At 39.1% G+C, this 16728-nt stretch overlaps 1 pseudogene; it reads right to left on the minus strand.

Moving 5' to 3' along the window:
• Positions 1-406: 406 nt before the first annotated feature.
• LOC122896663 lies at positions 407-855 on the minus strand (annotated as a pseudogene).
• Between the last annotated feature and the right edge of the window lie 15873 nt (positions 856-16728).

Genomic DNA, 16728 nt, shown 5'->3' on the forward strand with positions numbered 1-16728 from the left:
CTTTCAGTTTCCTTTGGAAGAGCTCAAGAATATTGGTCGAGTTGTATGAATTCCATCTAAGAACCTAATTTAAATTCCTTCTCATGGGCTCCTGAAGGGCATAAAAAGTAAGGGTCTAGAAATTGGGGTAGGTGAGCATCCAGTTTCAATGTTTCTAACAGTCAGGATACGATTGCTTACACAGATTACAGTAGATGACAGGTAACAGTATAGATTTTCACATAACAAGAGGTATGGTGAGAGACACTCCAGAGTTGGGCAGGTGGGGATTGGGCAACATCTCAATAACACAGCTCAAAAAAATATCTTTCTGCTCTGTCAAACCTAGTGTGTTGGGGTTTTGTGTCTTTGTTTCAAGATGGGTGCCCCATCTGCATCTTTCTCTCTCTCTTCCTCTCTTTCTTTTTCAGGTGGTTGACATCTTTATTGCTTTGGAGGTGAGTGGCAGGTGTTCAGGAGCTCTTGGTAGGGAAGGCCACTTCTTCTTTACCATCACAGGCTTCTGGCTGCACAGGAAGGATCTCGTTGTGCAAATGGCAGGCATGTGCAGATCTGGGTGGTACTTGTTCTTGTAGATCATGTGCCTGATGCTGCCGAGGGTGGCCTGGGCATTCTGGTTCCATACGGAGAAGGTGGTCGGTTATTGCTGGTGGGATGTTGGCTTCAAGTTAGCACTACACCTTTCCCCTTAGCCCCTTACTCCATGCCCACAGTCTAGTGGTGAATCAGCCCAGGTAGTGGAAAGAGTTGTGAGCCTTCAGGTTATTGGTGTCGGTAATGAATGTCTTCTTGTTCCTCTTCATCAGGAAGCTGGAGCAGTTCCTCAGGGACCATCCATTGCAGATGGGCGGACATGGCGGCCGTTCTTCTCACTATGGCAGACAGAGATGGAAAGTACATCTATCATGGAACAGGAAAGAAAAAGAAGTGCCCCTATATTAAGCTCTTTGTTTATAACCAGTTATATCACATGGGCATCACTTGTGGAAGCGAGACAGGAAGTGAGTGTAGCCTTTCTAGGAAGTGTGCTATGTAGAAGGAGTTGAGGATGAGTGTGAAATAATGCATGGTGGAGCCTCTGTCAGCTGGCTGACCCAAGTTCCAGAAACAATATGCTATGTCATTTGATCCTTATCACAACTCTCTGTCATAGAAACTGGATGGTTGGAAGTCTGATGTGGATTGAGGGGCAAGTGTTCAGACTTCGATATCATTATTTTTTCTTCTTCTTGTCTTTCCAGATCTATTTCACAATTCTACCCCTCCATGAAACTGGGCCACTCCAGTCTCTTTTCATGAAGAAACTCTTATTTTCTAGGCTAGTATTTTAAATAACACTGTATTGTAAGTTTTGATATCTACTCAAAGAGATTCTTTTTTCTGTTGATAACTTATTCATGCAGTTCCTCGTGATGTTAATGATAATCATTGTGTATATTCAAGAAGAGAATACAATTTACCCTAAAAATAACTTTGAAAAGTATCTCTGATTCAGTCCTTCAGAAATCCTACACTGAAGAAATTCAATTGTACCCCTTACTTCTTATTTTGCTCTTTTTGTCATCAAAAATAAATATTGACAAGGGTAAGTACTTTGACATGAAAAAAAAGAGAGATGAAATCTTTTAGACAAAAAAGCAAAGGATGAAATAGTCAGTTTACTGGAAATATGAATGGAGAGCCAAAGTTGTCTGGGTGAGTCAGTTGGTTAAGCATCCAACTCCTAATTTTGGCTCAGAGTGTGATCTCAGGGTCTTGAGATCAAGCCCCTTGTGGGGCTCCATGCTCATCATGGAGTCTGCTTGTCCATCTCCCTCTGCTTTTCTGCCCACTCATTTACTCTCTCTCAAATAAAGAAAGAAAGAAAGAAAATCTTGTAAATGGAAAGTGAGCATATGAAAATGTTCAACTTAGAGATAATAAAAGAAATGAAAATTACTACTGGGTATTTACCCCAAAGATACAGATGTAGTGAAAAGAAGGGCCATCTGTACCCCAATATTTATAGCAGCAATGGCCACAGTCGCCAAACTGTGGAAAGAACCAAGATGCCCTTCAATGGACAAATGGATAAGGAAGATGTGGTCCATATACACTGTGGAATATTATGCCTCCATCAGAACGGATGAATACCCAACTTTTGTATCAACATGGATGGGACTTAAAGAAATTATGCTGAGTGAAATAAGTCAAGCAGAGAGAGTCAATTATCATATGGTTTCACTTATTGGTGGAGCATAGCAAATAACATGGAGGACCTAAGGAGATGAAGAGCAGAAGGGAGTTGAGGGAAATTAGAAGGGAAGGTGAACCATGAGAGACTATGGACTCTGAAAAACAATCTGAGGGTTTTGTAGGGGTGGGATGTGGGAGATTGGGGGAGCCAGGTGGTGGGTATTATGGAGGGCATGTATTTCATGGAGCATTGGGTGTGGTGCATAAACAATGAATTCTGTTACGCTGAAAAGAAATTTTTAAAAAATAAAATTTTAAAAAAAATTAAAAAAAGAAATGCAAATTAAACAATGAAATTGTTTCATCTATAAATTTGCAAATTATAAAGTATTAACACCCAGCTTTAACTAAAGATGAATGAATTAAGTTGCCTCATATAAGCCTGATATAAATTAGTATAAGTTGACACAAGTTTACTGGAGGGCAATATGGAAATCTGGGTTAAGATACTTAAAAATATTCACAGTGCATGAGCCATCAATTTCACTTCTTAAAAATGGATCTGCAGGAAATTAAGATGAATGTCCACTAGGATATAGCCAAAGTGTAATATTTTTAGTGTTACTGATGGCAAAATGTTTATAGTATGTATGTGTGTGTGTATATGGAGGGAGACTAACACTGAATACAAATTTGTTTAAACTTATTTATGTAAAAACTATTGTGGTGTATATATGGCATCAGATAGCTCCCACAGGAAACAGAGATGGTACACTTGAAATAGGATATTTCAAGAAAGATTTATTTATGTACAGGAACATAAGGCTAGTAACAGCCAAGGCATTATTATTTTAACCTTGAAAGCATAAAAGAAAGGGGGAAGAATGTTGTGTAGAGTTAGTTGCTTTTTTTTAAAAAAAAGAAGTAATTTTTTTTTAAGAGAGGGTGGGGGGAAAAAGGCAGAGGGAGAGGGAGAGAATCCCAAGCAGGCTTCACATCCAGTGTAGAGCCCTTTGTGGGGCTCAGTCTCACAACCCTGAGATCATGATCTGAGCAGAAATTGAGATTCATGCACTTAACCAGCTGAGCCACCCATAGGCCCCCAGAGTCAGTTGCTCAAAGCGCATAGTGAGTGACTTTGGTTGAAGAAACTAGCCAGCTCCAAGCAACCCTTCAGGGAGAGAATCAAGGGAGTAAAAAATTCTCTGTCTCACACCCCTCCCCTCCCTGCATTCTACGGCCAGGGCTCACCATTGGAGCCATTGACCAAACCCAAAAGGAACCCTTTGGTGTGATCCATATAGGCCAGCCTATGATAATGAGAATCTTGTGGTTTGGGAGGGGAGTGAGAAATGAGAAAATGTTAAAAAATAGTGGAAAATGAATCTGGAGGGGGTGCCAAACAGAAGTCATTTCTAGTAGTCCATTCTTTTTGATTTGCAATATCCACTCATATTTCATTGGAATAAAATCCTCATATTCCTGACAGAGGAGTGTATGAAGTCCCATTAACTGTTGTATCATGCCAGGATGATAAAAATCCCTTGATGTTCTCACCTAACATCTAAAACATGAGGTAAAGTCAGAGTTCACATAATACAATGTAGTAAAAAGGGATTGGTTACATAAAATATAGCTGTGTTCGATTTCACTTGTGTTGATGGTTATGTGAGCTAAGTTGATTATCATAGCTACCTTCTTCTACCTCACGTTACATGTACTCTTCTCCTTTGGTGGCATGTCACTGGATGTTAATATTTACTGGGGGGTATATTCAAACTTTAATCCCTAAAGGATTTGAGTCTTCTTTGATGTCTGGTTTTTAATTGCCATGATGCAATCTTTCATGGATCAGGACTATTGACTATGGTCAACTAAAATGTGCCCTAGTGAATGCCCCGGGTTTCAACATGGATGGGTCCTGAGGTCGAGCCCTGTATCGGGCTCTCTGCTCAGCGGGAGCCTGCTTCCCCCTCTGTCTCTGCCTGCCTCTCTACTTACTTGTGATCACTCTCTCTGTCAAATAAATTTTTTAAAAAATGAATTCTTGGAAAAAAATGATTAAAAATAAGAAATTTGATTGAAAGACTGGAATATTGAGTCATGGAAATTTCCTAGAAATTGAATAAAAAAATGAAATGATTTTAAAAAACAAAAAGTTGTTTACAAAATAAAAGCTAGAACAGGCAAATAAGGGCTTCTGAAAGTGATCACTTTCTTCTCAGAAAAAATTTTTCCCATGTTGCATAGGAAATTACGGAAGAACATCCTCCAGAATTGAGTCTCCAAACTGCATGAGCCCCACAAGAACCCAGCACAATGAATGAAAAAAAAAAATGTCTATCTTAATTTCTGAAAAAAAAAATGTCTATCTTAATGTATTTTATTTGGAACCTCAGGAGTCCAGAAATAGAGGATCCTAAATTACTACAGGAAAAAAAAACAATTAGATCACCTATAAAGTACATGAAATAGAGATAACTTTTAACTTCTCCGCAGTATTAGAAGTTGGAGAACAGTGGAATCATACCTAAAACAGAGAAAACAAAAGCTATATGTATAAAATATTTTTTTTTAGAAATAGAAATGCTAGCATCAGAATAAATTACAAAAGACCTCTGGGGAAGAGAATAGAAAAGAGAGGGGATTGCTGTCAGTCTATCTATGTTATAAGCCTAATAGGTCTATTTAACTTTTTGAACTATGTGAAGTTACAAATGAAAATTACTTCCAAAAAAATCAGGTGTGTAGCCTGGATTGGGTAAAGTTAGAGATTACTGCTGGTTTATTCTTCTGTGAGTTTGTTAGCTGTCTTGCAATTGACCACAATATAGAATATTTCCTTCCACAGAGGCATGAAAATTGTAAGACCATTTGTATTAGGTATAATTCTCCTCTGAAACAGCAAAATGGAATTAAGATAAAAATATTCTCCATTTATTCATTACTGACTGAGTGCCAGGTATTTTACATAATTAGTAAGTGATTATGACAATAATCCTGCATGTAAGTTGAGACATAGAAACAGACTCAGAATAGTTAGTGGCAGAGAAGGGCTTTGAAATCAATTAATTTTTCTATAAAATTCAGAGTGCTGTCTCTGACATAACCTGCTACTTAACTCTAATATACAAACAGATTCTGGGCTGTTTAAGCTTTTGCACATATGGGACAGTGAAGAAAATGTACTTTTAGTGGATACAGTTTCAGACTCCAAAATCTTCCATGTGACTCTAAATAATGATGATGGTAGTAGTAGTAGTAGTAGTAGTAGTAGTAGTAGCAGCAGCAGCAGCAGCAGTAGTAGTGCATTGTCTTAAGGCAAAATCTCGGCATTAGGTTGAAAATTTGCAGACGGTAAATAGTGGAGATATTTTTGTCTTCCCTCTTTTTTCCAGATTATTAATCCTTGAGTAGATCATCTTTAGTGGGTGCCTAACAACATAGCAAAGGACATCTAAAAAATCCTAAAATAAATAAAACTCCTTGTTTTGGAATCTTAGTTTTACTTAATGGAGAATAATAAAAGACATTATTTGCTATTTAAACTAACAGGTCATGGAGTAGTTTGCATTTCCTCAGATTTTATAGATAAAAAAAACGACAAGGTTTCCATGACACCTGGGGCTTGTAGATGGCTTCTTGAAGCTGTAAGGGACTGAATCCTTTAGGCTTTCCATTTCCTTTCCTATGACATTGTTGAAGGACTCTTCGCTGGACAACTCAGATGCTCTGTTGGGTGTGTAAAGCCTGAATGTAAGGCCAGCTATGCCCTGGTTCAAGGCTTGTCTCATGCTTATATTAGCTGTGTGGACCTGGACAAATTCCTTAACTCCTCTGAGATTTTGTTGTACAGTAGGGAGAATACTAACCATTTCACGGGGTTGGTGATGGATTACACAGCATAATACATGGAATGTGCCAGGTGCATAGCAAATATTCAGTACTTGTTAGACATTTCCTCTTCTCTCCCTACTTTCCACTTACGTTTCTCTATCAATGTGCTGTGGAAATGCAGATTCACTGGATGCCTGCTCTCGTCTCAGAGGAATCTCAAGTTGGAACAGTTAAACTCATATTCTAGAACCACCATTTTAACTCATCCTCCAAAAAGAGCTTTGTTCAATTTATACATTCTGAAAGTAATTTTTCGAAAGGCTGTTATACAAATCTCTTCTCTTCTTTATAACATATATGTCTACACACGAACGAAATTACCCTTATTTGAAAGACAAGGAAACCATGGCTTAGAGAAAGAAATAAGTGCCTTTCTCAAGGTTTCATAGTGAATATGGAGCCTGGGACTAAGATTCCTACAACAGAAACCTAGGAACCCTAGGTTTTGCATAAGGCCCGCCAATATCCTCCTTACTTTCTTCTTTCTATATTGTTCTCCTTGTCATTTCCAGTACATTCTACCCCTGGTTTACACCTTCATCCTTGATTGGCCAAATCACAGGATTGCCATCACTGAGCTATAAAATAACTCTTTCTCTGCATAGAGGAATTATCCCTTTCTTCCAATCTAACCCAACCTCTATCTGCTAGTTTGATCTCTGGTCTTGAGGCTCAGATAACACAATCATAAAATAGTTCAAGTTTGAACATTTCCAAAAATCTTAGTTATTCTTTCATACCACTGGTAAACTTACTACTATGCTAAGAATATTTAAAACTCATAGACAATATGCCAAATTATACTAAAGTCGATAATATTTTTCTTTCCCTACATATCTTAGCCTTCCTAACCTAGTTTGATAATTCCACCCAAGTAGAAGTTTACTAGAGCTGCATCTTCCTTATCTTTTCCTTAATACTCTTTGGAGCTGCTAAGGAATAAGGAAATGTCCCAAGGTTAGAAGGCAGGAACGTAACAGAAAAACAAATGTTCTAGTCAATCTACTTACTAGTCAATGAGTTCTTGCATAATTAGAAATTGGCTGTGTACTTTCCCTTTGAGGAACTATAATCATGTATTTCTTGGAGCAGAGGTTCGATTTGGAATTCCCTCATTAAATTGCATCTCTGAATTTGCTAATCTCATGGCTCATCAGTATATCTGGCATCCAGAAAGTTCTAGGTTCATTTTGAATTTAGGAAGGAAAACAAAACAAAACAAAACCACTCCTCCTCCCCATACCCATATCTTCTCAATGGCTATGTAGTAAAGAACATAGATTCTAAAGCAGTCCTTAGGACTCATATATTAAGAAGGCCATTTCTGCTTTGAAGGCATTAAAGGTAAATCAAAGAGGGAATCTTAGGATTTTTTCTTTGTTCTTGCATATTGTCCCAGCCTCTGCAGAGTGTCTAAATTTGCTGCAACTGTTGCATTACCTGGGGCATTGGATTGAAAACAGTAGGGCAAAAGCCTATTCCTTAAAGAGAAGTACATATCGGTTATCATCAGAAAATAAAAAGTACAGATCTATCCTCTGAAATTAGAATTTTACAGAATGTTCTAGTTATTGAACTGTTTTAAAGTTTAGCTGAATTTAGCATAATTTAGCATAACTTAATCTAGATCTTCAGAACAATATGCAGAAGAAATAACAAGCTCTCAAAAACATTTAAAAATAAGACACTGTGCATAAAAGTCTGTAATTTCTCACAGAAGAGATGATTAGAAATCAAAATATTCCATTTAGTTTAATTGTTGATGCCCAGGGAACTATTTTGGGAATGGTAGGCCAGGAAGGGTTAAAAGTGAACTATTACGCTAAACACACCCCGCAAACAGGTTTTCTTCTCGTCATATAATCATCTCTGTTCTCCTCAACTCCTGTTTTTTCTCTGAACATGCTGTTTGTTCCCATGACAGTCACTTTTGGTGCTTTAAATAAAGGAACAAATCAGATGCAATACATGGTTGAGAGTTTCCTGGGTGTGTGTTTTGTTGGGTTTTATTTTTCATTCATTTTGCAAATAACCTCGTTGTATCTAGTACTTCCACTAAGCACCACAGGGGACAAAAAATTGAATGTGGCACTGACCTGTCCTGCAGAGACTCACACTGACCCACTAGTTATCTTTTAAAAGTTATTGGTCACAATATTATTTTATTGTCAACAGTGATAGCAACATCAAATTAGTCACTCATAGTCTGGATCTTTTCCCCTCTCTGACTGTATTAGTAAAGCTATTGCACCGTCATCATCCGCTTCCTTCCCTACAAATGATAGGCCTTTAAAAACTGAAGGAAAAAAAGCAAAAAAAAAAGTGTATGTAATTATTTTCTCCGATAGGTGTTTTTTTCCTTAGGTTTATCTGTATATTTAAATGTTAACATTGGAGTCATTAAATGAATAATCTTCATGATTCTTCTCTTCTGATTTCATTGATTCGGCAAATATTTCTGAGCACCTACTGCATGAGGGGTCCTGTCACCTGTCACTTTGCAGTCAAAAGAATCGACTCTTATTCCCTTAAAAAGCAGAAGAGAATTATGTATAAAGAAAATTTCCCTCTGCTATTTTATGACTGTCACTGGATCTACTGGTTAAAGAACAGGATTGAATGTCATGTTTGCTTTTCTTAAAAAAAAATCTGGTAAAGTGAGGAAGGTATTTAAAAGTTATGTGAATAAGACATTACATTACTGGGGCGCCTGGGTGTCTCAGCGGGTTAAAGCCTCTGCCTTCAGCTCAGGTCATGATCTCAGGGTCCTGGGATTGAGCCCTGCATCGGACTCTGTGCTCAGCAGGGAGCCTGCTTCCCCCTCACTCTGCCTGCCTCTCTGCCTACTTGTGATCTCTCTCTGTCACATAAATAAATAAAAATCTTAAAAAAAAAAAGACATTACATTACTGATGTGAGTACATTGGTACAACTATGTTGGAATATTTTTTTTCTGTATTTAATAAATCTAAACATACATAAATCTTTAAACCAGCAATTCAACTCCTATTTCTGTATCCAACAGAAATGCACACATATATTTACCAAAGGCCTATTTCAGGATTCTCATAGCTTTGCTATTAAGAATAGCCAAGGGGCACCTGGGTGGCTCAGTTGGTTGAGCATCTGACTCTTGATTTCTGCTCAGATCATGATCTCAGGATTGTGAGATCCAACCCCAAGACAGGTTCCGTGTCAGGCATGGAGCTTGCTTGAGATTCTCTCCCTCTGCCCCTGCCCCTGCTTGGTGCTGTCTCTCTCTCTTTCTCTCTCAAATAAATAAATCTTAAAAAAAAAAAAAAGAATAGCCAAACAATAGAAACTACTTAGATGCCCATCAGCAGTTATATGAATACATAGTTTTAATTATTTTATTTATTTGAGAGAGAGAGAGAGAGAAAGAGACAGAAAAGAGCATGAGCAGAAGTGGGGCAGAGGGAGAGAATCTTTTTTTTTTGAATTTTTGAATTATTTTTTATAAACATATAATATATTTTTATCCCCAGGGGTACAGGTCTGTGAATCACCTGGTTTACATACTTCACGGCACTCACCATAGCACATACCCTCCCCAGTGCCCATAACCCCCCCCAACCCCCTTCCCCCCAGCAACCCTCAGTTTGTTTTGTGAGATTAAGAGTCACTTATGGTTTGTCTCCCTCCCAATCCCATCTTGTTTCATTTATTCTTCTCCTACCCCCTTAACCCCCCATGTTGCATCTCCACGTCCTCAAATCAGGGAGATCATATGATAGTTGTCTTTCTCTGATTGACTTATTTTGCTAAGCATGATACAGGGAGAGAGAAACTTAAGCCCACTCCCTGCTGAGCATGGAGCCCAACTCCTGGCTCATCTCAGGACCCTGAGATCATGACCTGAGCTGAAAGCAAGAGTCGGAGACTCAACTCACTGATGTACACATGTGCCCAAAGGGAAATAAATAACTGAATTGTGGTATATTCATATGATTGAATTGAATCTGTACAGTAATAAGAATTAAATATTTACAGCCTAATGCAATAGCATGGATGAATTGCACACCAAAAAAAAAAAAAATGGTACATGAAAGAAACCAGAATGCAAAATATATAACCATATCATTGCATTTATATAAAATCCCCAGGTAGACATAGCTGGTCTTATTACTAGAAGTCAACATAGTGGTTTCCCTTGGATGGTGGGGTTACAGGAAGAGATCATGTGGTGGGGAGCTTCTGGTGTGCTGGTAAATTCTGTTTCTTGATCCTGGTGTGAATTACATGGGCAGATTAATTAAGGGAAATTCACTGAACCAGCATGCTTTTCTATATGCAAATTATACTTCAATAAAAAGTTTAAAAGAAGACACTAAAATAATCTTGCAAACCAGTAGGCCATACTGAGATTTACTGGCTCACTTAATTTACCTTGCTTTTTATTCTTACGTTTCTTTCCATTTGCTGTCTAGTTTCATTCCAGTACGAGATTGGAGTGGTATTTTGTACCACATTCATTTTGAGGTTATGAGGCCAATTAGACATTGTGGTTTAATTTGTACTGTGTGGTCTTCCTTTCTTTCATCAAGATTTTCTGCTTATTGTACTAGACTGCCAAGGGTTTTTTTTTTTTTTTATTAGCACTCTTATTATCAATCAGCGATGTGCAAAACTGTCAAAGTGAAGCAGAGTTGGTTGTGAGTCTGTAACTTTGACAAATGCCATCGCAGTCCAGCTCCCTGCTAATCACAGTTATGGATACTGCATCAAGAAATAGTCTTTGAAAATTAATTAAATCCTGTTATAGAGACTAAAATGAATGTAAAGGGCAGGGAGAAAAAGCTAACAAAAAGGGAATGACAAACAGCAGCTTATTGAATTGAAGTGCTGTCTTGCCGAGTAAACAGAGAGATAATTAAATGCACAGAAGATACTAAATTGGGAGGTGTTGCCTTGAACAGCAAGGACTTAGAAATCATTCTGTTGGACTTGGGAAGGTTAAAGTTAGGGCAAGAAATAAAGTGAAATTCAACTAGGGCGAAATAGAAGCTGCTATGCCCAGGAAAAGTAATCTGAAACACAAATATTCTATCAGAGAGAAGCTGGAAAGCTAGTATCCAGAGAGAGGCTGAGGAAAGGAAAAGCATAAAGAAGTAGATAGCAGTGCCTAATAGGACTGCAGAGAATACCAGAGGTGGTTCTCAAGGCTTCTTTTCCTCTGAACTGCCGTGGAGCCTCTTTCAAGGTCAACGGTGGTTTGGTAAAGCCAAACCCCCACCCCCACATAGCAAAAAACTGTAGAAAGAGGAAATGTAACATAAAAATCATAGGAAAACAGGCTTGTGTGTGTGTGTGTGTGTGTGCGTCTCTGGGGGGGGGCGCAATTGTATGTCTTACCACTGCCCAGTTATCTAGGAAGAAGACTAAAGCCCTCCTTTAAAGAAGTTACATATCGATGTGCACACTCATAGTGCATTTGTGTGTGTGTGCGTGTGTGTGTGTGTGTTCCTTGAATTTCCTGTTTTACCATTATACGTAGGGCACAATTGATGAATCCTTTCCTAAGGAGCCCAGAAATTGTGATTTGGTCCTGCCAGCCCCCACCCCCCCCCCCGACCTCATCACACATAAAAGCCAATCTCTGATAGTCTGGATTTCGGCCTCCTTTTTATACTTCGTCTTTTGGTTACTATATTTACTGAAACTGTGGATAATATAAGCTATTCCTGGATGTATGTTGTATATTCTATAAATAATTCATTGGATACATTACATGCTCTATTTTGTGTTAAAAACATTTCATTTGCTGATGGAAATTCCGGTACTAGCAAGATGTCAATAGAACAAAGGCATGCAAATTTTAGAGCAAACCACCCAGAATTACTAGGATTCCAACAAATTGGAAAAAAAAAAAAAAAGAAAAGTTACTAGAGAGGTGGTGACTTTAAAAGTTTTAAGGTATTTGTTATAACAATTTCATTTCACAATGTTATAAATTATGAAGAGGAAGTAAGTATTTTGAGGTAGAAAAATATTATCTTGAATCAGTCTAATTAGACTAGGGAAAGCAGAGTAAAGACAGCTTCAGGAGAAGGTATTCGACCTAAATGATAATTTAAGGAGTTAAAGGCAATGGGAACCATGAATGTAAAACCCATTTTCTTGCTTTGTGTAAGCTCTGGGGATCCATTCCGATAGAGTACAGTGCTGTACTCCAGAGGGCGCCATTCACATTATAGTCTAGGCTACACCAAGAAGTGCTTTAGGCTTATAGGACTGGAGATTAAGGGTTTCCAGTTCTGTAGGCTTCCTAAGCATGTCCTAAGAATCAGAAGGAAAAGAGAGCTTGGACCTAATCCTGGGGTAATAAGGAGCCAATAGAAGGCTGATATTTTCCATTTTACAGAGTTCTCCAGAAAGAAGAGAATGTAATGAAGAGGATGACTGTTGGGCAGACTAATCCCTTTTAAAGTTGTTCTAACTGCTATCTGGAGCAAGGTTGAGAGCTGAAGGGTAAATGGGGATGTTGGGGAAATACGTAAGAAGTAGAATTTACACATTGGTCACCAACAGGATAATGGTGGAAAGGATGTGGGAAATGGATAGAAAAGGAATGCCAGAAACTTCTAAGTCAAATAGCTTGGTAAAGGAATACAGAATATTTTTGGGTCGTGGCAACAGAGGAATGCCTAGTTTTGGACCAGCTGCATTTTAGGTATCTGGTGAATGTTTATGGCCTTCAAATGAAGTTTTCTGGTAGGGAAATAGAAATGTGGGCCAAAGGAAAAAGGGAAAGTGTTAAATGGGAGATTGATATTTAAGAGTTTTGAAATCTCACACCATCCTTCATTGGTCAATGTTTTGTTGTGTTTTTGCCTTAAGAATTAAGAATTCTGGGGGCACCTGAGTGGCTCAGTCAGTTAAGCATCTGCCTTTGGTTCAGGGCATGATCCTGGAGTCCTGGGTTGGAGCCCTGCATCAGACTCCCTGCTCAGTGAGAAGCCTGCTTCTCCTTCAGCCTGCAGCTTCCCCTACTTGTGCTCTCCCTCTCTTTCTCTGGCAAATAAATAAATAAAATCTTAAAAAAAAAAGAGTGAAGAATTCTGGCAAGGCACAAGGATTTCCATTTACAAAGGAAAAGTCCTATATGCTGTTGTGTGTTGTTATTTGCTGGAGGCACTGTGGGTCGTTCATCAAAATGGATGCTCTGAGCCAGGGCTGGAATTGACAGCATAGTCTCATGCCCAGTGGCAAATACGGTGCTCAAGGGCAATGGTGAGCTCTGTTTCCAGGCATGGTTGGTCATGGTGTGTAGAAGCTACTGGAGCCTGAGTGGAAGGCCATGGAGAGAATCAGTGGTCTGGGAAGCAAGGAGAACAGCAAGACAGGGAATCTTGTTGGTGCTTGTAAGGTCAGGCAGAGAGGCAAATTGACCATTAGAAGTCAGAAGCCAGAGGTTTCTGTATTAAGGTTCGAGACTGCCCTGCCTCGAAAGGGGGAATTGCAAGTACAAGGCAGGGTCTCAAGCTCAAGAGAATATTAGAATTCTAATGAGGTTGCTGGAACAAAATCACTGTTGAATTTTGAAGAAGCGCCATTCTCAGTGGGAGTTCAGGAACCAAGGGAGCACCGTGGGGATCTGTGATTATTGAATTTTGCCTGATGGCGAACTCCATTTGATGTAGGACTAGAGCAACTCAGTCCGTTCCAAACCCATGTTAGTATTGATCTAAGCCTGCAGGTGGGTGTCAGTGGGTCGTACGTGGGGGGTAGGCACGGGGGGTGACAAAACATCAAGTTCTTGCAGAGCCTCAGATTTGTCAGCTAAATAGACTCTTGACATCTGTGAAGGACTGATTTTTATCAGCCATATTTCTCCAATTGAGTCACAGGCACATATATTTCTAGAATGCCAGTGTAAATCACTAATGCCCATAAACAGTGCCCATACATCTGCCAATCTGTACTTACGTGATGTGTTAAACTTTCAAAATATTTATTATTTTCCCTTTATGAGCAAAGTACTGTGCAAAACATAACAGAGAATAAAACAGAGTTCCTGCCTTCCAGAAGCTTGCAATACTACTAACTGTATACAGTGAACATATTGTATGTGCCTCTAGCACCAGGCATACTGTCCAGCATATAACAGATCATTGGGACATGTGTAACTGAATTAAGAGCTTGGAATTAGATCCCTGTTCTTTCAAGTAGAGCCATGGAGAGACAGTCTCCACCTCGAAGGGGGAAGATAACGTTTTGGTGGCGCCAACCATTGCCTCTAACGTTCACTTTCCCGTTGGCGGTCCACTAATGCTTTTTGCCAACGTGTTGACATGAGAAGGTGTTGACCCCCACAAAGGTGAACTCATGGTTCTCCCCCAAAGGTTGCCAATCACGCTTGCTGTTAAGATGAAATGTTTTCTAGCTTGCACTTAGAATAATGCCGGCACATGGTTGTGTATTCATAGGAGCACTTTAGGCCTATCTCCTTGAATCCACACAGTGACCTATGGAATAGGTATTGTAATTACCGTGAAACTGAGACCCTGGATGGTGGAGGGACTTGCATGAGTTTAACCAGCTAGCAAGTGCCAGGGTTCCAGTCAGGGCAGTGTGAGTCCAAGGTCTGTCTTTGTGAGAAGTGCTCTATCCTCCCCCAAAACTTGATTCAGATTCCCAGAGAACAAGAGGAGTCCATCTCTGGGAGAAACATACACAATGGACAAGTTGCTTCTGCAGTAAGTCTTATTTATCAGAATCTTTGTTTCCCCTTACATGGGCAAGTGACTTCATGGGTGAGGCATCATCTTTCTCCTGCTTTGCAATGTCTTCTAAGGCCCAAGAGTCTGAGAAAAAAGTGCCCACTGGGAGCTGCTCCTCTCTTTCTCAAGCCCCCTGGCTCCCTGGATCAGCCCCTTCCTCAAAAGACTGACAGGGGTGAGGGTCCGTCCTGTATAGGAGACCCTAACTGCCATGCTTCTGTCTGAATACACGTGCAAACAAGTGGTACATGGTGAAGAACTATGAAACAACAAAACGGGATTATCTTTTCTTAGCAGGCATGATGGAATAATTAAAATATGTTGCTCTGACATCCTGTTTTTGTGACAAAATGGCAAACGTATCAGCAGGAATGTTCCCAGAGTCTGAAACCAGTGATCCAGTCCATTTGGTATGACACACAGAAGCATCCTGAAGAAAGGTGGATATGCTGATGAATTCAGTGACAGAGGAAAGATTGGGCCTGCTTTCGCCATTCCAGGAAGAATGAGTCGTTTTTTTGTACTTGGATAAGGGCGTGATGTACTACTGATGACAATGATTTGAAAGCATAGAAGAGAGGAGCACTTTGGCATTTCTGCTCTCCTTTGTCATGTGTGCATTACTGAAAAGCCTATGTGAACATCATTGCATACCACTACTGAATGTGGCTTTTGTTTTTCCTCCTGGTATAAAAGACAGCACATTGATTCTTTGTCTATTTTGACTAACACATTCCTATAAGTAACCACTCAGAAATACCACTTTGTATTTCTTTTGGCGTATGTGTGTGATTTGATGTACCTTGGTGTTTGTGGAATAGCAAGTCTGCAGTAAATACCCAAAGACTGGTAATGATATGTTAGTGACTTCATAGATTTTATCCAAAGATGCCTATTTGCACAAAAAGGATAATTATTTTTTTGATCTTTCTGAAGATGAGCAGTCACACCTGTTCACTTTCAATAGCTAATTACCAATAAGAATATATGAAAAGTAGTAAACGGAGGGGGTTTTTGTTGTTGTTATTTCTTTGTTTTTTCCTGGAGCAGATATCCGGTCTTATTCTGTGCTGACGTATTTTTTTTTTTTTAAGTAAAAGATGCCTTTCTCAATGCAAATATAAAATATTTCTGTACTGGATTTATGGAACTAGCAATCCGTTCATTTGCATTTTTCAACTCAGACATGACAAACATCCAAGCAATTTAGGGCCGTTCTCATAAATCGTGTCCACTCTGGTGGACTAGTTCCTAAATTTCTGGCACTGCTTCCCACTGGAGAATAAAAATGAATTTTAAAGTCTCATTGCATTCTACTGAACACAGTGCAAATGTTTATGAATATTCACTGCAAAATTAGAGGTTATCGGAGCCTTAAGATTTGAATTAGCATGGAAATGTAGCTTTTTGTAGTCCCTGGGTACTAAAAAAGCTACTGTTTCAGTGTCTGCTGAGATAATGTCAGGACAATTTCTCTGCCAGGTGGTATAAATTCAGGTTTTTATGGAAGTGGCAAAAAAATTCAAAAGGTCTGAAAATGCTGTCAGATGGGGCATGGGTGAAGAAACAGAGCAGGATTCCCCATGAGGCCTGAGGTCAAGCATGATAATGTTCTTCAAATGTTTCAAGGGCTAGTGTTGAAGAGGGAGAATGCTTTTCTCTGTGTGTGCTCAGAAAACAGAGCCAGGACCAAGGGAGTAAAGATACCATATTTCAGCTCTTTCTAATTTTGTTAAACTGGATCCAGGCTACTAAAGAGCTCTTCAGAGATGATGTGCTCTCCATGTCCATAGTGTTCAGGTAGAAACAGGATGGCTGTTTATTTTAGGGATGAAGTTGATGGTTTGACTTGTTGGGAGGTAGGGTTAGATCACTTATAATCTCTTTCCTGCTTTATGTCTTTTTCACTCATTTA

This window comes from Neovison vison, chromosome X, assembly GCF_020171115.1.
Source record: "Neovison vison isolate M4711 chromosome X, ASM_NN_V1, whole genome shotgun sequence".
NCBI classification, from domain to species: Eukaryota; Metazoa; Chordata; class Mammalia; order Carnivora; family Mustelidae; genus Neogale; species Neogale vison.